This window comes from Protopterus annectens, chromosome 13.part0 (genome assembly GCF_019279795.1).
Source record: "Protopterus annectens isolate FY-2018-M chromosome 13.part0, PAN1.0, whole genome shotgun sequence".
Lineage (NCBI taxonomy): Eukaryota > Metazoa > Chordata > Ceratodontiformes > Protopteridae > Protopterus > Protopterus annectens.
In genome coordinates, this window is record NC_056747.1 from 311007438 (window position 1) to 311032812 (window position 25375).

Below are 25375 nucleotides of genomic sequence, written 5' to 3' on the forward strand. Positions count from 1 at the left end.
TTCAATAAAAAAAAACTGTTTCTATAAACAGCCTCAGAACTCAATGTCTCACAGCAGTCCCTCTTGCCTTTTTAACTAAATGCAGATAAGGGACCATAGTTAATATTTTAGGATATGTCACGGAGGAACAAAATACACTCTGGGAACAATGGGAATAGACTGAAAAATAATACCACGTAACTCCAGTAGTCTCTATCTTTACCATTTGGGGGTATAACAAAACAAATTAAGATATAATAACAAATACTAACTATAACAGAATATAAATATATAATGAAAAGTATATATATTCTGTTTCTTTGTGGAATTTTGCTTTCAGATCACATAAAGAAACATTGCGGCAATGCAGAAAGCAGTCATAAGTCCATCAGTAGTTGAAGAAGAATATGGAAAAGAAACCCATAAGTGGCACAAAGCAAGACCTGCCTCACAAGTAGAAAGACAATAAATAACTAACAATCAAATATACAAACTAAAAGGGAACAAGGGGTCTATCAGCCCATTTTAAATAATGACTGTATGAGAGTAATGACTCAACAATATCAAATAGAGACACATGTAGGAACAGAGAACCATTCTAAGAGCATTACTAAAGCAATAATAAGTTGAGTTTAGTAACAACATTCAGTTTAGACGCATCAGACATGAGAAGTTTTGATGAAGAACTGGGCTATAATAACTGCAGATAGGGACATTAACAGTAAATTAGGTGAATACTCAGCAGTTATTTTCAAAAAAGGAATGAATCTGAAAAACTGGATGGAATCAGTTAAATCATCCCCAAGTAGACACCCAGGCATGTATAAATGTGAGGCATGTAACCAATGCAAATATGTTGATACAGGATCTAAGTTTAAAATCATGGACAGAGTGTATTGGCTAAAATGTAAAGTTAATTGTGACTCCAAATAGTATATATAGACATGTGTCAGCAATATCCAGCGTTTTATGTTGGTAAAACTGACCGTAAATTTAAGGAAAGAATATACAAACATATTTACAACATAAATAAGAACAAATTAGACAATGCATTAGCAAAGCACTGCCATGAGATGTTGAATCATAAATTTAAATTTAAAATTATAGATCAAGTGTGAGAGGATTTTAGAGGGGGGGTCCTACTTCATTATTATTAGAAAAATCAGAATTATTGTGGCAGCTAAGATTAGATGCCTGCCAATACTCTGGCCTTAATTAAACATGTTCTATCTCTTGTATTTTAAAATAGAAAAGTTTGTTGAGATGACATGACTATATGTATTTTCTATGCGAAGAATCAATTTGAAGTTAATGTTAAGAATTTGTGACTTCTTGTATTACTTGATAGAAGGGACACCAGAGCATAGCACAAGGGAATGGATGCTTTAAGAAATTGAATAATAAGGACTGATTAAGAATGTGCACATGACTGCTTACTAATATAAATGGAGGGAGCACAATGCAACTGTATCTGAGGAAGTTTAGCTAGCAGCTAAACAAAAAGCGCTTCATCTGTTTTATGGTTTGTGTTATTAAATATTTTTAACTGTCTTCAGAGGAGTACACGTACGGCTTTTTTATTTGTTCACAAGTAGAAAGCACTGAGAGTAAAATGTCTGGTGGTAAAGGTGGATTCTACTTAACAAAAGATTGATGACTATATCTTAGAAGGAGGATTTCATACATCTAAGAAAGGGGAACAGATATTTAGTAGAAAGAGAGACCTTAGTAATAAATGTATTAGGAGCTAGGATTTTTCTTGAGCTCAGGTAATACCAGAAGATGTACAAGAGTTATAATATAAGAAGTGCTTTTCAGGGCAGTGTTGAATGCAGTATATTTGCTGATATGACAAACAGGGAGAAGGCAGTTCAGTTAATATGGAAGATAGTTGCTTAAGTGCCTCTCACTGTCCCATCACCTGTTTTGGTGAAGGGTTTTGTAGCCTGAAAATGATTGGCAATGGGCGATTTTAAGTGACTAGATGGCATATGTCAGGCTAGAAAGGATGATAGGGTGGACAAGGTCATCTATGAATTTATTTGGAATCTGGTATTATTATTATATTTTGCAGGACATTAGATTGTTCGATAGATCTGTTCATTTTATCAAGAGTTATGTGAAAATTTCCATGCATTTCAAGAAACAACATTTGTTAAAAGAATGAAAACTATCCTGGAAAGCGTGACAAAAAGATGAAAGCTATATTCCAAAAGATGTGTGATGAGACATTAAAGAGTTTACCATATGGCTGGGGTCTAGGTTTGACAGAATCTTTCAAATACCTCAAATAAATCAGCAAAATCCAAGGGAGAAATACATTTCAGAAGAAAAGGTTCTACAGCAAAACAACACTATTTAAAGATAGACATAAAACAATTCAGAGGTAACAAAATAAAGGAAATTTATTTTACAGAAGTATATTGATGGAGTACTTTTCCCCACTGAAATACATACTGTCCAAAGCGGAACAAAGTGAGCTCTTTGGATGATAGCATACATAGGGTGAAATGTATCAATGCCATTTAGCAATGCATCGCAAATATGTAAGATAATTCAAAGGGAGGATAGAAAAAGGAAGGGTATCAGTTAAAAAGCATCAAAGATTACTGATTTGACATGATAGCACACACATAAAGTGAGCTATGCTTATCTGTTGACAGATTTAATGTTTCTACTAGCACAGTGAAAAACATTTCTGCTCAAAAACAAACTACAAGAAGGACCATGTCAGTAATTTCCAGAGGATTAGATTTATTATTTATTTATTATTGTTTGTTAACCGGGTCAGTCCAGCTGGGCTTGTCGCCCATTTTCAGTGGAGACCCGAGGAGAAAAGCTCCAGTACATAGTATAAAATGCAGAAATTTGCAACATTACAAAGTATAAAATACAGAAATTTGCAAACTTACAAACATACAAAAGACACATAAGGTTGCCACATTACTAATAGATAATGTGAGTTATATATGTCATTATTAGTCTGTACAGGAATAACAGTTTTACAATAGTATATACACTGCTTTGCAATTAAGAGGATGACAGTGTGGGAATATGAGTAAGATAGGCCAGAGGCTGGCATGCAAAAATTTTGGAAAGATGTACAGAGAAAGACCTATGACATTTTGTTAAATTCGGCAAAGAAAAGATGATTTAGGTGTGGACTTAGTGGTGTGGGTGTGTTTTAGGTGGGAGCATGTGAAGGACATTCCCGGTTGGAGGGCAGATGGGAGAGAAGCATGAATTTGAAGTTGTTGTGGTTTGGTATGTTACGTAGTGGTGGGGGGAGAGCGTTCCACAGTTTGGCTATGGTGTGGGATAGTAATAGTTGGCCAGGTGGGTGCAGGGGTTTGTGTACATGTAAGAGGTTTTGGCATTTGGACCTAAGGGTGTGGCTAGGTGTGTCGGGTGTTAGAGATTTGGCAAGAGAGGGGCATTCTGTTGGTTTGAAGATGAGTTTGTGGGCTGTTGTAAGTTGTAGGTATTTTAGGTGGTTGTGAAGTTATAGCCAGTTTAGGGTATGTAGGTAGTGGTAGTGATTGGAAGAGTTCTTAGAATTGGTTGCAAATTTGCAGATTTTGTTGTAACAAGCTTTGAGTTTGGAACAGAGGCCAAGTTGTAGGTTGGAGAATAGGGTAGCACCATACAAGAGAGAGGGGAGATGGAAGGTAGATGTGAGGGTTTGACGGGAGGAGGGAGTAAGGTAACAGTTATGTCTGTAGAGGAGACCGATTTTCTGGTGGGATTTTTTTGACTGCAGAGTGGATGTGGGACTTAAATTTTAGGTTTTCATCGATGGTAATGCCAAGTAGCTTGGTACTGGGAATGATTTCTAGAGGAGTGTTATTGTGGCTTTTGATGGAAAATTTGTCTCTGTTGAACTAGGAGGTTTTGGTGGGAGTGAAAATCATTAGTTTTGTTTTGTTAGCATTTAGGGCTAGGTGATGGGATTGCATCCATGATTCTGTTTTGGAGAAGGCTATTTGGGTATTGAGTAGAAGTTTGGAGGGGCAGGAGGCTGAGCAGATGATGGTGGAGTCATCAGCGTATTGGATGACTGAGGCGTCAGGGATGGAGTGGTGGAAGTTGTTGATGAATATGTTAAAGAGGAGTGGGCCTAGTACCGATCCTTGAGGAACTCCTGTGGGTGTAGGTAAGAAAGGGGAGGTTGATTCTTTCCATTGCACAGTCTGTTGGCACATGGAAGAGTAGCTGGAGAACCAGGCTAAGGTTGAGGGAGATAGGTGCAAGTGAGAGAGCTGGGACAGGAGGGGGGAATGGGAAATTGTGTCGAATGCCTTTGAGAGGTCCAGAAATAGGGAAGATACATATATGCCGCTATCACATGCTAGGTTGACTGTTTCAAGGAAGGAAAGGAGGGCTGGCATGGTGCTGTGGCCAGAGTGGAAGCCATGCTGGGTGGGAGTTTGTGCTGGGTTAGGTAGGGCATGAGCTGGGAGTGGATGTTTTTTTTTTCTAGAATTTTAGAGAAAGGTGAGAGTAAAGCTATGGGTCTGAAGTTGGTAGTGTCAGTGTTCTTACTGCCTTTGTGGAAAGGGATTATGAATGCATGTCACCAGATGGTTGGTACATAGCATTCCTGAATGGATCTATTTATGAGAATATATATGGGATAGGCTATTGATTCGGCTGATAGTTGAAGGAAATTTGCTGGAAGGTTGTCAGGGGCATTGCGGCATGGTTTTAGCTTTTGGAGTAGTCTTTTTATAGTGTTGGTGGAGACTGGTTTAAGGGAGAACGGGGGAGGAGGAGGGTGAGAGGGGAAATTTGGGGGGCAGGGTGAGGGGGTTGCATTGGTGGGCGGGTTGGGGAAGGTGGAGGATAATTTATCTATGCAATCAATGAAAAATGTGTTGAATTTAGTGGCTGTTTCAAGGCTTGAGAAGTTAGGATTGGGGCAGGGGTTGGTATTATTACTGGGGTTGAGTATTGAGGAGATGGAGGTCCAGAATTTCTTTGGGTTGTTTGAGTGCTTGGATTGCAGATCACAGTAGTAGTTGTTGCGATCTTTCATTATTGATTTTTTGGCTAGGTTACGTAGATGTTTATATTCTTGGTGGGTGCAGGGTTTTTTTTTTGTTTTTGGTACTGTTTCCACTTTTTGTTTTGTTGATCAGTTTAGTTTCTTGGGATAGCCAGGGGCAGGGGTTAGTTTTGATGCATTTGGTTTGAAAAGGCGCTAGTTTATCAAGTAAGGTAAGGAGGGCATGGTTAAAATATGAGACAGCATTATCTAATGGAAGGATTTTTAGTGGAGACCAGTCAGTAATCTTAAGGCATTCAGAGAAGATTTCGGGGCTAAAGGAAGCTAGGTTATGGGATTGCTTGAATAGGTGTTGTTTTTCTATGTGAGAGGGTAGGCGGTCTATGAAAGCTAGTAAGTGGTCGCTTAGGGTGTCTGGTATTATACCGGCATTGAAGATATGGTTGGGGTGGGTTATTAATATCCAGTCTATGATGGTACCAGAGGTACCATCTTTATGTGGTCTGGGTGAGAGGTTTATTAGTTGGTGAAATTGTAGAGGTTGATTGAGTGAATTGGGGTATCTAAGAGGAAGGAGGCCCAGTTAATATTTATGTCACCTAGAATGTAGATTTCATTTTTGATGTTTGAGCTAAACCAGGAGAGGATGTCTTCTAGAGTTTTGTTATTGTTTCTAGGTGGGATGTAGATGGAACAGATGTAGATGGATTTGTAGTTGTTAAGTTTTAAAAAGCCTACAGTCATTTCTGCATTGGCAAAGGTTGGGATGAGGTTGGTCAGTGGAGTAAAAGTGTGAATGGAGGGGTAGATAATAGCTACACCACCTCCTTTTCTATGAGGCCTATCATTGCATATGATATGGTAGCCTGGGGGGAGGATTTCGTCATCTCTGATGGAAGGTTTTAGAGACAGCGGTTATGTCTGGCTGGTTATGAGAGAGCCAGGCATGTAAGTTGGGGATTTTATTATGGAGGCTTTGCGCATTTAGGGTCATGAGGCAGATAGCCTTGAGTTTGTGTGGATTGGAATTTGAGTTAGGGTGGGTAATGCTGGGGCTTGGACCTGGGTTAGGGTGGATGTCACCTGAGAGTGAGATATGGGGGAGGAGCTGCCTGAAGAGGAGTAGAGAGGATAGAGAAATATAATTTTGCTGGGGGGAGAGTTTTCTTTGAGAAAGCAGTTAGAATAGGGTGAGGTGATGGTGGGGTGGGCAGTATGGTGAGTCTGAAAAGATGGGATGGGTTGGAGGAGTAGAGTTTTGGGGAGATCTGTGAATATGGGTGGGATGTATTTTGGAGGCCTGAGGTGGTGGTATGTATGGTTAGAGGTGGGTGTGTGTTGGTGGGGAGGTTAAGTTGGGTAATGTAAGTTAGGGATAATAGAAGGGTACCTAGTAGTAGAGTTTGTGGGGGGGAAGGTAGGCATTGTTGTATGGGTGTGTGAGGAGTGATGTGTGTATGGGAGAGGGTGGGTTGTGTGTGAATTGATGTGTGTATGGAAGTGGGAGGGGTTTGGTATATGGTGTATATAATTGGTGTAGGTATTGAAGGAGTGTGGTGTGAGTAAGTATAAGTGTATGTGCACTGGGGGTGGGTGGAATTTGGGGGAGGGTAGAGGAGTGGAGTGAGCCCGCAGGGCGAATGGAGCGGGCAGAGCCAGAGAAGTGAGAGACTGCAGAGAAAAACAATCAGTAAACTAAGATTCAGAGCTAAAAATGAGGGGCAACAGTCATTGAGTAAGTGGATATTCTGTAGTTTGTTTAAGTTTAGATACACAGTTAAAGCAAGTGTGGAAATGTTGAGTTTACATCAATGAGGGAGGAGATGCTATATTTACAGAGACTATGCCAGTGAAAGAATAGGGAAAAGTTTCAGAGCAAGTGTATGTTGGATGTAATTGCTGCAACCTAGTGGCGAAAGGAGAAATGGAGGCAGAAAATAAAATAAAAAAATATTCTGCTTTTGTACTTTACAATTGAGAATATTCTGAAGTGCAACTTAATGTAAGCTTAGGGGAGAAATATGCGAGCTGGAGGGGCAGGAGAGGCAATGCGGGCTGCGGTAGGCTGCTATCACGCACGCGGGAGGTACAATTTACAGTTCCCAAAGTTAGTAGTACCAATTGTGTCATTAAGGCTACCTACACTGAGGTTTCCCTCTTTAGTAGATGCCTGTAAGGAGCGTTGAGTGTTTTCCTGGAGTCCAGGCAGTTTCAGAGCATCTTCTTAGTTTAGATAAGGGACATCTTCCCTGCTTTTCAGTTTCCTTTTGGGGCTGAGAATCTGGGAAGGAGTACCCAAGGTAGAAGTCTGAGGTTTCCCTCTTTAGTAGATGTCCGTAGGGAGCGTTGAGTGTTTGCCTGGAGTCCAGGCAGTTTCAGGGCATCTTCTTAGTTTAGATAAGGGACATCTTCCCTGCTTTTCAGTTTCTTTTTGGGACTGAGAATCTGGGAGGGAGTACCCGAGGTAGAAGCGGGACACGAGACGAGCAGCCCAACTGCGGGACCATTTTGAGGGTAGTGGGCACGCTGAGCTAGTGTTTGTTTTACCCTTGTTACTTTCTTTTTTTTTTAATTAGATGTGTTCAGTCATACAATATCACCACAACTTTCTGTACTATATCACATGCAACTTAAAATATCATTATAGTAGACCATTCACATTTTATTTTTATACAATCTATTTTTGTTTTCATGTTTGGTTTACATTATCACTGTTTAATAGTTTAAATTAATTGGTAAAATGAACAAATATTTTATCATGGCTTAGATCAAGTTTTATTGGTGTTCTTAGTTACAGCCTAAAATGCCATTGTCAAATATTTTCCATCATGTTATTTCAAGGTGAATGCACATTTTATATTATTTTTGTCTCATCCAGAGATAGTGCTTCCTGTTCAAAAGAATTTAAACACGTGGGCATTGTTCAACTCAAGTATTTGTTCTGCTTTTACTTGATAATTTTTTAAAACTATATCAGTTTCTTGTTGTGGCTGCTGATGGACTGAAGTGGTATTTTTTGTTGCCACATCATGGCTGACTAGCATGTTTTGTAAGGCTGAGGTGTTGTAACATCTGCTGATTACATGACTTAGAGATATAAATGAACATGCTTTAATGTGACAGTTCAAAGAAGGTGCCCAACTAATTTCCAATTTTGAAGGAGATTGACAGTACAAACACAATCAGACTCAAAACAACTGGGCAGTCTCAACAGACTACATCTTAAGATGACTATCCAAAGGTTATGGCATATGGGGTCTAGGGATTGACCAAATATTTTTTGAGATACTTATTACTGTAGTGGAATTATTTTTCATGCAGAGATATGATGATTACTAAAATAAGGATAAAATATTTGAAATCATCTGAACTTTTCACTGTTTTTTACTATCTTCATTTTTCCAGAAGCCTTTTTCTCCACCACCCTGCCAATATCAACAATACTTTCTGTAAACTAAAATTTCTTCAATGCTTTTTTGAAACACCTGCTTCCTGTTTGCCAGTCACAGCCCTTTGCCCTTTCTCCTTCACCTTCCTGCAGAATCCCACTCTCCACCTCCCTTTTAAGACCTTCCTTCATCTCCCTTCCTGCACAGACCACCTATACTTTTCCTCTAAAGATCTTCCTGCAATTTCCCTACGCAGTTCTATCCCCATTCTTTCTCTAAGGACCTTCCTGCCTCAACCATCTTTTCATAGTTACACTGCCCACACCACAGTTCATCTAATGAACCTGAAGGCCATTTGATGTCTTGTCACCTTTCCTTGTTTCCAAGATGAACATTCCCCAACATTTAATCTATCCTGATAATGTAAATTCCCCATCCATTAAAGATCTTTGTAACTTTCCTCCAAACCCTTTAAATTACCTATTAAGGTACAGAATCTAAACCAAAGTACTCTGGATGAGACACTGTGTGCTGGCCACACCACTAGCCATGTGGCCAAGCATTCTCTTGGTCTTGGCTAATGCCTTTTCACATTGTGCCAAGTAATTCAACCTAACATTTTCTAGTCCTTTGCCTTGCCTGTGTTGTCCTCAACAGTTGATAATCATTACCAAAGTTCTTCTCTCTAAGTAGATCCCTTTGCAGTATTTATTGTTGTACAACATCCCAACAGCTATCCTTTCACTGCTCCTGTCAGATTATCCTATTTATTGCTTTTATTGTTTGTCTTTTGTCCTACATATACTGCTACTGAAACTGCCACACTCCTTAACAACTATTTCATTGAAACAATCCAAATACTTACACAAAATAGTAATACTTTCTCTTCCCCTCTTTTATCCCCCAACTTAACTCCTGTCAGTACACAAAATAGTAATGCTTCTACTGCCCCCTTCATCCCCAAGCATGGCACCCTTCAATACCTTGTCTTTCAAACCCGTCCCCTCCTCCAAATCCCTCCTTTCAAAACTCAAACCTTGCTCCCTCTCTGATGATAAACAGCCTGCCTTCTTTCTTAAAACTGCTGCAGAATGTATTGCCTACCCCATCTCCATACTCATAAATTGTTCCATTACTGAAGCCTATGTCCCTGATATATGCAAATCCTTCTACACTATTCTTATTCATAAGGGCGGAAACTCTATCGATCCATCTAATTATAGGCCCATTGCCATCCTGTCCCCAATTTCCAAAATTCTGGAAAAGTGTATTCACACCCAGTTACCCAAACACCTGCTTGATAATAACCTGCTTACATCTACCCAACATGGGTTTAGATCCCACCACAGCACTTCCACTGCACTACTTTCCGCCACCCATACAGTAGCTGAGGCTCAGGACAACAACATGTTAGTCTCCTGTTTATTTCTTGATCTCTCTAAAGCTTTCAACACTGTCTCTTACTCTAAACTTCTAATTAAACTTTCCAACCTCCAGCTCTCCACTTCCTCTTTAAACTGGTTCTTGAGTTACCTCACCAATACGCAACAATCCATTCGCTGGCAAACTGTCTTCTTTCCCTTCCAACCTGTTAACACTGGTGTTCCACAAGGATCTATCTTAGGTCCCCTCTTCTTCAATATTTTCACTAACAATCTACATTCTATCTGTATGTTCTCAACACTCCTTCAATATGCTGATAATTCTACTCTTATTACCACTGCACATAGCATACCTGATCTCTTATCTCTAACTCAGAACTCCTTTTCTTCAGTTGAAACATAGCTCTCTGACAACCAACTCATACTTAATCCTAAAAAAAAAACTAAACTAATTATCTTCCTTCCTAAAACACTGGCATATCACAAATCCTCTTTTTCCATCATCTCCCACAACAATACAATCATTAAACCCAACCCCCATACCAAACTACTAGGTGTTATTAACGATGAATTAAAATATAACATGCACATCCAATAGTGTATAAAGAAAACACACCAGAAATGTTGTCTACTCTGTCGTAATCAGAAATTACTTACACCTTCCTCCAAAACATCCCTAGCCTAGTCTCTTCCATTACCTTGTCTTTTGTATGCAGTCCCTAGTCTTACAAATACTCAAACTACTCTACTCTCCAAACTTAAACAAACGTACAATAAAATTGCCAGATTTGTCACTAGTCTCTCTTCTCACTCTTAAAGCACTCCAATGGCCCAAATTCTCCAACCAACTAATTACATCAGCAGCTATACATTACCCACTCCATTCTGAATGACCCCTCTTCTTGCCCCTCCATCTCTAACCATGGATCTTATTACAAGCCCCTTTGTCACCTTCACACATCCGACAAACTCCTCCTTGATATCTACAAACCTAAGAAGAATATTGGAAAACCCCTGTAAAAGTACTCTGTAGCCCATGCCTGGAATACACTTCCCCTTAATATAAGACAGATCTCCCAAAAATACCTGTTTAAAAGTCAACTTAAACACTCTGTACAAAAAACTTGGTCCTGTCCATGTCTAACCCCACATGACAACTCTATCATTTTACTCATCTTGTACACATCTAATCTATATCACCCTGTTTCTTTCTCCTCTTCTCTGTCTTGTAATTCTATATAATTTTTTTCTGGATTTTAAATTCAATATATATTTCTGGATTTAAAACATAATAATTGTATCTGCACCATGTCGCTTTCTATCAGATACTTTAAGTGTATCTCATAGCTTGTAAAAATTCTATAATCGGATTTTTACTTTTATTATTTTATTATGTTATGTGTTATGTACAACTGTTCATTTTTGTTATGCTTCTAATTTTTATAGCATTGTGAGCTAATTGGATTTTTTCTCCTCAGGTCTCCACTGAAAATGGGCCTTTGCCTCATTTGGACTAACCCGTTTAACAAATATCAAATAAATAAATATCACTGACTGATCCTGTCTTTGGTTTTTAAGGAGTCTGACACTTCTTGTACTTGTTCTTAGTAAGTAATTTGACTCATTCTACTACAATTTTATTTATTTATACTTTGCTGACTGGGCAAGTCCTACCAGGCCTATGACCTCTTTTCAGTGGTGCTCCAAGGTCCCACCTACACTTTTTGATATATGACATGTGATCTTTTATATTCTTCTGAGCTACTACCATCTCAGGTAGATAAGGCCCCAGTATAATATCTCATCTGAAAGTCTTAATCTCTTATCCTCTGCCCTTGTCTGGGTTCTGTGGGAAGCCACATTGATTTGCCTTAACTGAACAGAGGCATTGGCAATAGTCTGTTGCTGTCCAAGAGGGTCTGTTGTCTTTTCAGTTGGTTAGTGTAATTTTCTCTTGTTTTTCCCATGCTATCTGTATATAGTTGCATTAGTAACCCAGTTAGCTCAGTCCGTACATCATGGGACTCAATCTCAGGATCATGGGATCTAGTCCCTTTTAGGGGGACACTGTGTGAATTTTGAGTTGGGAGTTTGCATAGGGTTGGGGGTTAGCATAGCATTAAGGTGTTTACCTTACAGATACAAGGTTCAGGGTTTGTTTCTCACTTTGGGGAAGCATAGCTAGGCTTAAAAAGGCCCCCTGGGGTCATTAGCCTAGTAATCACATATAAATCAATGAACCTTGGAAGGGGGGAGTAGACATGTTTTTGTTTTCGTTAAACTCGCTTTTAGTTCTCGAACCCTAGAATGGGGGTAGAAATGTTTTTGATTTCATTAAACTCACTTTTAGTTCTCATTTAATATGGCACTTTAACTATGACATGTGGTCATTTTATTTATGTTTGTTTGTTTGCTTGTTTTATACATTTGTTGACTAGGTAAGCACATTGATCAAAGGACCCTTTTCAGGCATGACCTGGACCATTACCAGTAGAGAAGTTCTTATACCAAACTGAAAATGTAAAAGCTAGATATGCAAAAGCATGTAGTAGATAAGACTGGTGTGCACAGTGCAGTAAGTAGATAGAAAGACATTTAGACAGACAGACAGACAGACAGATAGCTAGATAGACAGATAAATGCAACACATTGGTTTACTATCATAATTTTGAACATATTTGTTACGAGTACTTACGTACTTGAAAAACATTATCAAAACTTATGAGAGTGACTGAAACACTCATTTGCAGGGGGGCAAGTCCCCCTGCACCCCCATGTGGGGGGGTGCACCCCGCACACCCCCTGCTAATATATATATACAAACTCTGAGATCGCACTACAGTTAGGGGAAAAGGTACATTTCCCGATCTCCACTCAATATGTTGAATTCACAACAGCGAATGCACGATACCATTCGCTGTTGTGCATTAAACATGTTTTTTTTCGCACGTACAAAAATGTGCAACCTTACTTTCAGATATTCATTGTCGCGCACTTCAACCGAGAAATTTTGATGGTACAGCTAACACATTTTCTTAAGAAGCAATGTGGTAAAGATGAAGCCACAAGAAAGCAAGGCTAGCAGTAGTCCGTAGAAGGGTGGAGTTAAAGTAAAGCAGCTTGTGAGGAGGAGAAAGAATAAAGAATAATGCAAAGTGAGGAGTAAGACAGGCAAGATAAAAATGTAAAATGAGAAGTGCGCCAGGAAAGTATGGCGTGGTGAGTAGAGAAAGGTTAAAGATAAGGTATGCAAAGGAAAATGTTTTTAGTTGTTGTGGGGTTTATAATTATGATAACAATGGCACTGGTTATCTTCTTGGTATGCCCTTTAAGTGCCTTTCTAATCCTTCCGAGTGCAACATATGTCTAGATGTCATGTAGTTTTTGTTATAGTTTATTGCTGCTATAGAAAATGCTCCTTCTGTTTTAGTTTTGTATAGGGGTCTTATTAGTTGGTAGCCCTCTGTAGTCCTAGGTTAATAGCTTGAGCTTCTATGGTTTAAGAATTGTTTAAATAGTTGTCAATAATGTTTTTAGAGTAGTTTACAGGTGATTATCTTTAGTGGAAAATAAACCTCTTGCTTTCACTGGTAGCCAGGTGCATTTAGCTATGGTGACACTATAGTGCTTGTATGAATAAAGCACAGTATTTCAAGGACAACCCTTATGGATTTGCTATCACAATGGCAAAAAAGTCACACTTGTGAATATACAGACACTGAAGGTAGGAGACTTGTGCTTCATCAAGTTGCTCTTCATGATGCAGGTGGCCTTATTGCAGTAACACTGGCCTACCAGTGGCCCTCCCTATGTAGCTCACCTCCCCTTGTACTTGGCTAGTGTTCTTTTGACATTGTCTTTAATTCCACATAGTTATGTCAAACGTTGGCAAGGAATTCCATTTCCTTGATATCCTTTTCCTGATATCAGTCCTGAACCCCACCAAGTAAAGCATGACCCCTTCTACTCTACATTTTCATAGAGATTTAAAACTTAATAGGATATAGGTAGTTTCTGATCTGTCTTGTGTGTGTATTATTTACTAGCTACAGGTTGATTTAATTAACAAGACAACACACAGACACACAAACACATAGACACACCCCACCCCACACGTGCGTGCGAGCGCACACGCGCACACACACACACACACACACACACACACACACACACACACACACACACACACACACACACACACAGACATACAAACACAAACATGGTGCATTTATTCCTAGATTCCTTCATTGTTCAAATTATCCATAATCTTTTTGTGAAATAATGCTTCCTCACAGCTCCTCTAAAGAGTCTTCCCCTTCGAGTCTCAGGCAGTGCCCTCTTATTCTCATTACATCAGTTTTATTCTGAAAATGACACTTGCTTGAGCTGTCTGATTTGTTTTGAAATCCTTAAAAGTTTGTCATATACTCCTTAGATTCCTTTCTTCATGAATGGACACATTAAGCTCCTGCAGTTTTTGTAGGTATTTCTACTGGTAAAATTGACATGTTTACACCCAAGTGACTGATGCTAATCCTTATCTCCAGTTTCTTTCCTTTACTGTTTTAGCCTTTATTATCACTGTTGCTGTTTTCTTTTCTAACCAATACGTAGTCTTTATTCTGTTCCTCTGCTTGTATTTTCACATTGATTTAGGTCATCTTTTCTTCTCATCCTGCATTCCTGACCTCCTTCATGAACCCAGGCTGATGGCTGTTTAATTCTTCTCTCATCTCCTTATACACGAGTGCATATCCCACTTTACACTAATCATATTCACTCACATGACATCTGTCACCTGTATCATCTCACCTCTCTATATGCCTGTTTATTATTTTTCCCTTGTAAAGACAGAATTCTAATTATGCTCTTGTTTACAACCATGAATCACCATGTAGAACAAGAAGTGTCCCCAGGTAGATCCCTGACTGTCACCGTACCTGTTTTAGATGTCTCCTGGAGAACTACTGCAAGAACACCACCACCCTTTTTGAAATATCCACCATCCCTCTGAGACATGCCTCACTTCATTCTTTCAGTCTTATTAGTTTTTATTTTCCTTTTTTTAAGCAAGAAATATATTTTTATTAAATAATCACATATCTCATAGGCAATCATACATTTATATAAATACAAACAAACCATAGTGACATAATTTTAGTTGCAAACATTAGTGTAACTAAGGAAATGATTTTTTTCAGCCTCACTCCATTTTTTGACCCAAAAGTCTGAAGCCTCCAGTATATTATGAAGCCAAGACTTCCCACTAGTATCTTCACCATCCATTTCGTTCTCACCCATTCTCTTACTATCTACCTGAGCCACTCAGCATTGACTTTGGCAGACCCTTCAATATCCCCTTCTTCTGAGACAGTACATGTTTCTGTTTGTAGTGTAGACACACATACACACAAACATATAGTCCTCTTACTTGCAATTTATTTCCATAACAAATATCGTAACATCAACATTTCCCATAATCTTTCTACTTTATTATTCATTGCTTATTAATGCCAGTACTGCATGGAGTGACTCATTTTACCCACCAGACTCATGTATTATTGTCTATCACCTCTCACTCTTCCTGCTATATTTTCCCACCTCCCCCTCTATGAACCACCTTTCTGCTTGCCTTTAATTTTCAAGTTATTTTTCTCTACCATACTACATTTTACTTTAAATTAACTCTGGTTGTTCATAGTTTCATAGATGTTTACTAGGCTAATGACCAGAAGGGCCTTTTTAAGCCTAGCCATGCATCCCAAGTCTATGATAAATTCTTGTACCTGTGATAAATGTAAGCAGGGGCTTAGGAGATGAAACATTTACAAGCAGAGGCCTGGGACATGAACTATTTACAGGCTGCCTGTGTCCATTAGAGATAGAGGTGACAAACCAGGGATGAATTTCCTGTTCTCCATCCAATTGTCTAAGTAACACTTGGAATTGGTTTAGGGAGGAGCTCTGACATGGATGGGGAGCCTGTTCCAGAGAAGCGGTAGTCTCTGGGATACATACCTGTCTCTCCAGAAGGCTCTATTTATATCACTGGCAAGGTATACGTCTTTAGTATATGTAATTTTGGTGTTTGTTTTGTGGATATGCAGGAGGTCCATCAAAGTGGGGTCTGACAATGCCTTGTATGCTAGGCATAGATCTTCCCTCAACAGCCTATAGGATACAGAATACAGGGATAGGGCCTTGAGGTGGTCTGCCCTGGGCATGTTACTTACACCCTGTATTCTTTTAGTGAAGAAGGTCTGGGGATATTCCAGTTGTTGGATATGCCTGATTAAGTACATACCAAAGCAGGCATTGTACTCAATGATAAGTCTGATGAATGCCAAATACAGTGAAACAATGACTTCCCTGGAATTATCTACCATACCTTTGCTTATAAGTTGCATAACATAGAATGATTTCAACAGTACTGTAGACACATGATAGTCAATGGCTATATTACTGTCTATGTGTGCCCCCAAGTCCCTGACTACTAGGTCGACTCTTAGGGGTGTGTTAATATGATAGTATCCTTCAGGAAGTTGTCCACCCTGGTAACTATTATGCATTTCTTGGCATTAATTTTAGTCCATGGCTCTGACACCAGATACTTGTCTGTAGGTGGGGGATTTAATGACAGCTCTTAATTTGCAATCATCTGTAAATTTAGATAGACAGAGGCCACTGACATTGGCCTTAACTTCAGAAAATGAAATATCAAAAAGGAACGGTTCCAGGACCAATCCCTGATGGACTGCACTTGTGAACGTCCTCTCTGTAGAGGTAGACTCCTGAATTCTAACTTCCTGGGTCCTGTCTGTGAGCCAGCTGACTATCCATCGGGTGACATAAGAGTTTGTACCTAACCTCTTGAGTTTGTCAACAATGCCCAAGTGGGGTATTGTGTCAAATGCCTTGGCCAGGTCAAGGTAGGCATTGTGAACCATTTTGCCATCATCCATTCCTTTACTGACTGTCTCAAAGAAGTCCACCAGGTTAAGTAGGCATGACCTGCCCTTGACAAAACCAAACTGGGTTGGATTCAGTGTTTGGAGGTTTCCTATGTCATTAGTAATCATTCCCATGATAATTCTTTCCATGGCTTTGCATATGAGACTAGTGAGACTTATGGATCTGTAGTTACCAGGGTCTATAGATGGCCCACCTTTGTGCAGAGGAATGACTGTTCCTGTTCTCCATTCATGAGGCAAAAAACCTGTTTGGATGCTACAGTTAAATAGCAATTCCAGTGGGCCTGTTAGGTCTTGTTTCATGATATTTATTTTATTTATTTATTTTACATTTATTGACTGGGATTGTCCAACTGAGCTGAAGAGCCCTTTTTCAGTGGAGGCCCGGGGAGAAAAGCTCCAATATATTATACAATTTTCATTATAAATAAGAATTAAACAGCAATGTTACAGGATTATTACAAGGCATTAAGTAGCAATACAATGTTATACAGTGTCAGTAATCAGGAGTACAGCACAACTATTTCAAGATGTAAAAAAGAAATATGTCATTAAGATGAATATAATTTTTGGGGTAAGTAGTTACAAAAACACAGTTTTATCATGATGTAGTTGTACGAAGGCAAGATAATTACAATAGAATGTTTCTCTGAGGCAATTTGCTTAATAGATTTTTAGATGACAGTAGAAAGAGTAGGAAGATTAGAGAGAGCTAGTGAGAAGAGTGAGTTAAGGGCAGAAAGTATATTAAGGTATAAGAAGTAGGGAATGTTTAAGGAGGGAGAGTGCAATGGTATTTTATTGATATTTAGAAGGCATCCTGGAATATTGTCTGGGTCCATTGATGCAGTGTTTATGACTTTAAAGTAAGCATTAAGAACCTGTTCCCTAGTGATAGCAGGGGGAGTTATATCTGATGGTATTTTCAGGGGGAGGGTTGAGTGGAAGAGAAAGGTAAAGTTGGATTTGAATTTGTCAGCCAATAGGTTTGTTATAACTTCTGGCTCAGTATAGGTGGCTCCATTAGCAATGAGCTATGCACACCATTGTGCATTGCCTTTGAGGTTACAGACAATGCTAAATAATACCTTGTGGATGTTCTTGGCCTGGACATAGCTAAAGAATGCCTTGTGGTTGTAATATAGTAATCTCGATATTCAGTCCTGCATTTGAATGTAGCACTGTCTGTACAACTATTAGTTCAGTCATAGTACTAAGTACCTCCAACCAGCCCAAACAAATTCTCATCTTTCCCTTCCTTTTTCTCCTCTTTCCCTTTCTTTAGCCACTTGAGTATCTCATCCTTATGTGCTTCATTTTACATGGCAATGGAAGAGCCTTTGAGTGGCAGGACCTCAGAAATGGTTCATAGGTTCGAAGGTAAGTACAAGGGTAGCTACCCTTGTGGGACATGTTAAGCGTAGCCAGTTCCCTTCTGGTGCTTGAATTAACCTATCCTGTTTGGTATTAGATTGGCTTTACCCATCCCATAGTATAGGTTCACAGGTAAGTCACATGGCAATGAGACATTCCATAAACCTCCCAACTGCCTTACCTTGGCTTCCTCTACAGTTTTGCCTATGAGGAAATTTGTCCCACTGTATATGAATTATGTTGTTCTTGTCCTCTCTTCTTGATTATCCATTTTCATCATGAGATCTAATACTGTTTCCTTGCATATTCTGCTGTACCTCTTCCCCTTCTGTCCTTGCCTAACCTTGCTTAAGATAGTGCTCTGTAGTGCCAAATATCCTTATGTCATTCTCCTTCAGTCTGCCTCCTGCCCTCCCCTATCACCATTCCACTCCCCTCTAGAATGCGTAATACCTTCTGCATCCCATTTCCTACTCTGCTGGTATCTATTACTCCTTATCAGGAGGCCTTGCATGCCAGTCTGTATTTTGCATAGCTTACAGGATATTGCAAGGTATGAGATTGCTAGTATCACAGTTGTTTGAGCTTCACTGCTCAGTGTGGTAAATGCTCATGTGTAGTTTCTCACTCCACATAGGCATGATCTGCATTTACTGACTTTTTAGTTTCTGCAAATCTTTTGGGTTTCTAATATCATTATGTGACTGGACCCCATTCCTAAGTCAAAGTATGATTAAAGTTTATGAAACTAGTATTGTTTCAGTCTTTGATTTTAGCCAGAAGTGCTGTCCGCAGCATCTGCAATGTGCCCAGAATTGACTCCCTCTGCAACTCCTATGGAGTTGTATGCACTTACTTAGTTGCATTTACTGACCAATATAGTACTTGTTATGTTCTCTGGTATCTTTTGTAGAAACAGGAAGACATCTTTGAACTGTCTGTTGTAGACCTCCCTTTCCTCAAGGTGCAGAGAAATTAGAACAAGAATAATAAAGTAAAGGAGGATGTGGGGGGAATCCCCTGAGATGTGGAGGGGTCTTGAGCCTATGAATAAAAACTTGTTGTGTTCTGTGCAGAATTTTCTTGACTACTCCTTAAGTATAGCATTTATGTTGATTTGTATACTCAGATTGTCAGTAACAAGCAGCTTTTGCCAGGCAATTGTGTTTTAAGGCATTTAATCTCAAGGAATCAAAACAGCTAATTTTTACCCAAACCTCCTTTCTGCATGTCCCTTTCAATCCTTATAGGTTCATAGGTTGATACTAGGCTATCGGCCCTAGTGCTTATACAAGTCTAGCTTTAACAATTCGGCTATTTCTTCCCACAGTATTTACTTCTCTGGACCCCTGTCTAGCAGGACAACTGAAGTGATCCCCAGGGTGAATTTCCTAGCTCCCATCCAATCGTCAAGGTTTCTTTTGAAGAGGGCCATAAAGACACTCTGCTTGACATGAATGGGCAGTCTATTCCAGAGTCAGGGGAGTCTCTGGGTCAGGAACCTATCCCTCCAGCATGTTTTGTTCATTGTGATGACAAAGTGTAGATCCCTGGAGTGTATATCTCTGAGGGATTGGGATTTCTTTAAATGTAGCATGTCCAACAGCTCGAGGTTTGACATGGCCTTGTATGTTAAGCAGAGATCACCTCTGAGTAGATGATATGCAACAGAGTATAGCTGAAGTTTTTTTAGATGGTCAGCATAGGGCATCTGCTTTAGGCCTGTGATTCTTTTAGTGAGGTATTTCTGTGGCCTTTCCAGTTGTTGCAGACGTCTTGAGAGGTACATACAAAATGGGACATTGCTTTCTATAATGGGTCTAATGAGGGATGAGTACAGTGGGACAATGACCTCCTTTTTTCTCGATGCAAAGCCCTTGGTGATGAGGTGTGCCACATAGAAGGATTTCCTGACTGTTGTGACGATGTGGTTATCAAAGGTTTGACCACTGTCCACCTGTGTCCCTAAGTCTCTTATCATTATTGTACTGCCACCTATATGGTAATTCATGGGTATATATTTTTTTCCCCAAAGGGGATAGCTATACATTTCTTGGCATTAAGCTTGAGCCCATGGCTCTGGCACCAACCATCTGTTTCTGTAAGGCCCTTTTGTAGAATATCCACATCATTCTGAGATTCAATAATGGCTCCCAGTTTGCAGTCATCTGAGAACTTTGTTAGCTAGAGTCCCTTAGAGTTGGTCTGTACTTCAGAAAAGTAGATAGCAAACAAGAGTAGTCCCAGGATGGAACCCTGAGGTACTCCACTTGTCACTTGTCTGGAGCTGGATTTGGAGTTGGCTACTTTTACAGTGTGGGTTCTGTCAGAGAGCCAGTTGGCAACCCATTGAGTGACGTAGGGATTAATGCCCAGCTTAGTAAGTTTATCTATGATTCCAGAGTAAGGGATGGTGCCGAAGGCCTTGGTGAGGTCCAGATATCCTGTGTGGACCACCTTACCCTCGTATACAGCTCTGGAGACTTATTTGAAGAAGTCAATCAGGTTCAGGAGTCAAGATTGGCCTTTCATGAACTCAAACTGGGTGGGGTCCTGTGTTTGAAGCTTGCCAATGTCTTTGTTTATACGTTCCATGGCCTTGCAGATCAGGCTCATCAGACTGATGGGGTAGTAGTTACCAGGATCCAAGGTGAATCCCCCCTTGTGGAGTGGGATAACTGTAGCTGTGTGCCACTCAGTGGGCATGAAGCCTGAGGTGAGGCTATGATTAAACATGACACTTAGGTGAGGTGCCAGTTCATTTTGTAGTTCATGTAGTACACAGCCCAGGATGTCGTCTGGTTCCATGGATGCTGTATTCTGTATTCTTAGCTTTGGAGAGTGCGGTTTTTACCTGTGTGGCCGTTATTACCAGAATTTGGCAATCTTTTCGTACTGAGATGGGCCTTTTAGGGGGTGAGAGGGGGGTGAAGTTGGCACTGAATCGATCTGACAGAATAATGGCAATATCTTTGGGATCAGTATATTTAATGCCATTCTGTTGTAGCTCAGAGCAGATCTAAGCATTGCCATTTAGATTCTTGACATAGCTATAGAATGCCTTGTGGTTGTCTTTGGAATCTTTGGCAATTTTATTTTCATAACTAGCTTTGGAGGATTTTATGAGGGATCTCAGCTTCTTACTGAGGCTTGTAAGGGAGTTTTTTGCATCCTGGGATTTTCCTCTTTTCTGCAACAGTTTCTTCCTTTTGTTGTAAAGTTTGTTTATTGCAGTGGACCGCCAGATTGGCTTCCTTTTTTTTGGAGGTGTGCATTTTGGTTCTGTTTGGGATGGTGTGATTCATGCATGAGTGGATGTGCTCGTACAGTGCCATAGTGTGGGATTCAGCAGTCGAACTTTCAGTTCCCATCTGCATGGGTGTCATGAAGTTTGTCACTTCTGACTTGAGTAGCATGAAGTTGGTTTTGGAGAAGTTTTTTATGGAAGTTTCCTTACTTGGGGGTGGGGGAGGGATGTGAATGTCAAGGGTGATTAGCTTATGGTCAGACATGACCAACGAGGGGGTGATCATAGGTGTGGAGCATTGATTTCCCATGTTGGTAATGACAAGGTCTAGGATATTGGAGCCCCTGGTGGGACTATGGATTAGTAGATCCAGGGCATTGGAATTTATGAATTCCAAAAACCGTTGGGCAAAAGTGTTGTTACACAAGTAGTTTTCACAGTTAATGGTAGAGTAGTTGAAATCACCCAGTATTAGGGCATTTGGTTGTATCTTAATATTTTCCAGTATGTTTAGAAAGGTGTAATGAGAATCTTGGGGCATTGTGGGGGATCTGTAGCAAGCTACAATTTGGATCGCAGTCTTACCTAGTGTTAGTTGCACCTGGAGAATTTCAGATGCATTGTGATGGGCAACTAACCTGGTGGTGTGAATATTCTTAGTGAATATGGACACTCCTCCACCTTTAGTGTTTCAGTCCTGGTTTGGTGGCTGAAAAGTGTGCTAAGAGTTCTAGCCTGGTATTGCAGGGGTGCTGTCTGGAGCCTTGAACCAGGTCTCAGTTACTGCACAGATATCAATGTTCTCCATCTTTAGGAGTGCCTCGAGAGAGTGCATTTTGAGGTTTAGACTTCTAGCATTGAGTACCATTACCTTCAGATTTTGCATGCTTGTACCTGTTATGTTAGTGGTTTTGTCCTTTGAACTTTGCCTAAAAAAGGCACTATAGGGGTGGCAAGAGCCTTAGCCAGTAACCTGAATCCCAGGGGTGACAGGTGAAGACCATCTCTGGCAAAATATTGTGGTCTGTCAATCATGTCGTCCCAGGCAGACAGATACTGGATCCCCTTTGAATGACACAAGAAGCTTAGTCAATTGTTGAAGTCAGTCATTTGGTCCTTATACTGTGGTATCATTCTGTGTGAAGGCAGGATGCTACTCAGGGCTAGAGTCATACCTGCCTGGGCCACATGATCCGAAAGCTCTTCCATGTCTCTTTTCATGTAATCCAGGGAGGTACGTCTCAAGTCATTTACTCCAACATGGACAATGAGATAGTCATATTTGTACTTGTTGTGGAGTGACTTGAGTGCATGCATTATGTGGCAGATCCTGGCACCTGACAGGCAGCTGACTGTAATTTTCTCCTTGTTCAGCCTTGTGAGTGGGGCATCAGTGTTCCTGACTATAGTCACCTATGACTAAAGTGTTAGGTACGTTGTCTTGCCTTAGGTGCTGTTGTTGGGTGGCACACTGGTGTTGTGAGGTATGTGAAACTTTGGTTGTGACTGGTGTTTGTTTGCATTTCAGCTTCAGAGGTCCTTGTTGCTTGGGCAGGTTACTGTTAAGGGCCTCCGCATATGAGGGTTTAGGGTTGCTATGTGAGGTGTTGGAGGTGTGGGTTTAGAAGGGCTATGTGTTGCTTGAGGTATAGTGCGGGTGTTAACCTTCTCCTCTTGACTGTCTAGCACAATCTTTGGTGGAGAGAGCTTTGCTTCCAGTTTAGCTATGTAAGTTCATCTCTCGCAGGTTTTAGTGTTGGGTGGTAGGAGGAGAGGGTTGTCTGTGTACATAAGGCAATTGCTGCATTGTCTCAGTATGCCCAGATTCACCAGGTGGACAGGAGAAATCACTGGAAGCTGACCCTTGGACATGGCTGGTTTGGTGCTTTTTTTTTTTTGTAAAGTATAACAGGTGTTTTCCCTTACCTTAGCAAGGTACTTTGCAATTATAGGCTGTTTACTGCCTATGATTAATTTCTCCTTATTAACAAGGAGAGTTGAGTTCTTGTATCAGTTTAAGGCTTCCTAGTGCTTTCCAGCAGATTTTAGAGCAAGTGATAGTCACAGGGATGCTTAAAGGTAAGAAAAATTGTTTATTCTAAACACTGCAGTGTGCACTAGAGGAGTTAGATGTGAAAGTAGGTAACTTAAGTTTTACCTGTCTAAAAAATTAAGTTTTACTGGAAAGTCACTATTTTTAAAACAGCAAGATAGATTGAAATGGGGTGGTCACTTTGTATTTTGGTACTATGGAATACAGTAGAATGACCAATAAATTTAAATAGTTGAAGGGGAGTGATTTTACAAAATGATAATTTTTTGCTTACACAAGCCAGTAAAAGCAGAGAGGAAATGATATATATGGTCAAATTAACATAAGGGACAGACAACTAGAAATACGGTGGTGTTTAAGAACACAACAGTAACGGGGTGGAAGGGTGGAAAAAAATTCTGCCTGACTCACAAGAGACAGAGCTGTGGTCTCTTTTCAAGTTTTAATATGCAGTTAAAAGCAGAATACAAGTAAAACACAAGGTAAAGAAAACAAATCACAGTAGTCAAAATATAAAAAGGCAATAAAATAATACAAAGTACAACAAATAAAAAGCAAACTAACCTTTCCCTCACAGCAAAGTGTAGCCAAGTCTGGGTGAGCCTTTCTAGTAAAGCTCTGAAATGTTTTATTTTACCCCTTAAATAAACGGTTTAGTTCCTAGCTCCACCCCTCAGCTCACAGATGACTAACCTTAACTGGCCTGTTCTGTCTTATGTGTGAGTCCTTAATTCTGTTCTGATGTCTGTCTGACTCACAAGAGACAGAGTTTTGGTCTCTTTTCAAGTTTTAATATGCTGTTAAAAGCAGAATACAAGTAAAACACAAGTTAAAGAAAACAAATCAGTGTTCAAAGTAGAAAAAGGCAATAAAGTAATACTAAATACAACAAATAAAAAGCAAACTAACCTTTCACTCACAGCAAAGTGTAGCAGAGTCTGGATGAGCCTTTCTAGTAAAAGCTTACTCCCCCAGCAACCCCTTTCTAACTTCTATAACATTCTGATTCTCCTCACATTTTGTGTATCTCATAGAGCCTACTCCTCCTATTTTATCTGCCTTTCTTTCTAACACTTTCTCCATACAGTAGGACTGACTTCCTTTCTCCACAGACCCTGCTTAGCCCACTATGTCATCTGTTTAAATTATATATCTTCCCCTTCTCCTCCTTCAGTTCACATCCGATTGCCTTGTGATCTCTTTCTCCACAGTGTGCCATCCAAGTTTTCTGCATACTACATTGTCTCACCATATCTCCATCTGCCACACCACAGACTCCCACCTTCTCTGAATCTTCTTCCAGTTCTTATTAAAATCATTTACTCCCTCTTATTTCTTTCTTACTAGTCCACAAATCCTATTTCCAACTCTCCACCTCTTTTTAATTTTCTACATACTACATACCTCTCAACTATCTAGATTTTCTCCTTGTATCTTTGGTCTGTTTCTCCTAATGTTTGTGGTTTTCTGACAAATCACTAGCAAATCACTGAGAATTGAAGTCAGAAAATAATGGCAAACATTTCAGTTTCAGACTTCATATCCTTCACAAAATTCATGCTAATACAAAACCTGTTATTCCATCAAATTTCTAAGCTTGCAAGTGCAATATTTAAAAAGTGTCTGTATTTTTGGGAATTTTCCCCATTATTTGTGGCCTTGTCCAGATTTTTTGCTCTAAAAGGTTGAGAGGTATGCACTGGCTAACCTGCTAGGTTTTCCTTAGATCTTTCTTATTCTCTTTCCTTAAATGGCTGAGTGAGAATAGGACATGGAAAAGTAGCTTACAAGGTTTGATTCTCAACACTAAAGGGGAAAATGGCTAGACTTAAAATGGCCCTAAAAGAGCAGTTAGCCTAGTTTTTGCCTCTGAATCTTATAGAAAGCAAAGAAGAAACTGCCCTATAAAAGAAGACTCTTGTGCCCATTATTTTTAAGGGTATGGTGGATGTGGTTTCAGACACTGAATGCATAT

The 25375-nt window shown here is 39.8% G+C and overlaps 1 protein-coding gene across 2 annotated transcripts in view; it reads left to right on the plus strand.

Moving 5' to 3' along the window:
- C2CD4C (C2 calcium dependent domain containing 4C) overlaps nucleotides 1–25375 on the plus strand; it is a 166957-nt gene that overhangs the window by 135898 nt on the left and 5684 nt on the right. The window contains exon 1 of one of the 2 annotated variants that reach the window (XM_044053904.1): nucleotides 11264–11362. The exons of the other annotated variant lie outside the window; for it this stretch is intronic. The gene's annotated coding sequence lies outside the window, so the exon portion shown is untranslated. Of the gene's footprint in view, nucleotides 1–11263; nucleotides 11363–25375 lie in introns of those variants that run through there. 2 annotated transcript variants of the gene reach the window in all.